The 1,868-nt window shown below is 32.0% G+C and overlaps 1 protein-coding gene across 1 annotated transcript in view; it reads right to left on the reverse strand.

The window, feature by feature from the left end:
• Positions 1-1,868, reverse strand: part of LOC111714133 (anoctamin-6) — a 33,912-nt gene extending 32,044 nt beyond the window's left edge. The window contains exon 1 of the mRNA XM_023489177.1: positions 1,713-1,868. The gene's annotated coding sequence lies outside the window, so the exon portion shown is untranslated. The remainder of the gene's footprint in view (positions 1-1,712) is intronic.

The raw sequence follows: 1,868 nt of genomic DNA on the forward strand, positions 1-1,868 counted from the left end.
TATTCAGGTCAGTATTCAGGTCAGTATTCAGGTCAGTATTCAGGTCAGTATTCAAGTCAGTGTTCAGTTCAGTATTCAGGTCAGTATTCAGGTCAGTATTCAGGTCAGTATTCAGGTCAGTATACAGGTCAGTATTCAGGTCAGTATTCAGGTCAGTATTCAAGAAACTTAACATTAAATCAAGTTAACAACAAGGAAATAAATAATTGTCGATAATGAACCAATAATGTATTATGAATAACCCTGCACTTTATTTTTGTAATTGTAATTGTTATCTAACAATATAAATAAGACTGATAATTGCTCTGGCATCAGTTCCATCAGAAGACCCAATCTATACACAATGGTGACCTAACCCTAGGATTGACCCTGCTCCATCCTGGCTGCTCTGCAGTCTGGTTCAATTCTTCTCTCATAGAGTAATAAAACGAAGAGGTAAAGCTTAGCTCAGATGTACACAACCAACCTCCCTTTTAATTAATTAATAGATAGGTCGATTGTATACATCACAACATGTTTATGTATCTAACACTGTACACTTGTTTATAAAGTGATCATATTTCTAAGGGGGATTTTATGGAATTGACCAATTTCTAGATTTTCTTTCTTTTTTCAAATCCATATTAAGTGATTATCTGATTATCAATACTAATATTCAAATATCTACATAAAACCACCCCTTAGCAATACGATCACTCTATATACAAGTGTACAGTGTTAGATACCTAAACATGTCGTGATGTATACAATCGACCGCTCTATTAGTTAATTAATAGGGAGATTGGTTGTTTACATCTGAGCTAAGCTTCACCTCTTCGTTTTATTACTCAATGTCTTCTCTTCCCTGCTATCTTCATCTCTTTGGACTCAAATAAACTACTACAACTTATGATATTCCTTCTGAAAACTTTAGAATAGTGGATATCGAGAATAATGCTTGATCCTCTCTTTTTCTTAATATCGAGACTAACCTAATCTTTTACTTATATCCAAGAAAGAACGGTTTAAGGAGAAAATCAAAAGTGTGTCAATTACTCAGATTTTCTCCTACGTCAACTCACATTTACTGTAAATGAAGAAGATAGTAATTTGTTGCATTTCCTATAATTATTATATTCTCCAGTGACATCATAGTTTTCATGTTATACTTGACAGCAGCCCTCTCATTAAAGGCATTATGTATACTGTCTAACTCAATGGAAATTTAAGTATAATCTTATTTACCTTTCTTGAATCAAAAATTAAAATAATCAAATTTAACCGGAAATATGTAGTAATAACATTTTCTTCATCAAACATAATGAAATTTAACCAAAAATAAATAGAACTAACATCTTCTTAATCAACTCTAATCAAATTTAACTAAATTTAAACAACCAACTTCTTAAGTATTTCTTGGAAAGTTTTGTGTTTTTTAAAAATCTTACCTTTGAGCTGAATTGAGATCAATTTTATTAATCTCAAGATTAATTTAATCTTTAGTTTGAATCCAGAAAAGTGTATAAAACTCAAACAATCAGAGTGGCGTATGCGGAATTCTGAATAGCCAATCCGAAGCCGGAACTCTTATTGGTCAGAATCCGGGGTGTGATATTCAAAAAGTGAAGAAAAGAGCGGATGAAGCAGAAATGAAAATTGTCAATCATGGATATTCAGATTGAGCGATCGGTCTCTACAGTTTTTAGCTCTGGTTACATTTCCTTTATTCTTACCTTCGATATAGTCTAGTTTATGTTCTGCTGGAGCGCATTTAAAGCATCTTTTTAACTAGCATGTATACATTGTACACAATGAACACTGGTCACATTTTTTCTATGTACATTTTTACTTTATTCACTAATCATAAAAATCCACCAATTTAAAGAGAA

Source organism: Eurytemora carolleeae, unplaced genomic scaffold (genome assembly GCF_000591075.1).
Source record: "Eurytemora carolleeae unplaced genomic scaffold, Eaff_2.0 scaffold1501, whole genome shotgun sequence".
Classification (NCBI taxonomy): Eukaryota; Metazoa; Arthropoda; class Copepoda; order Calanoida; family Temoridae; genus Eurytemora; species Eurytemora carolleeae.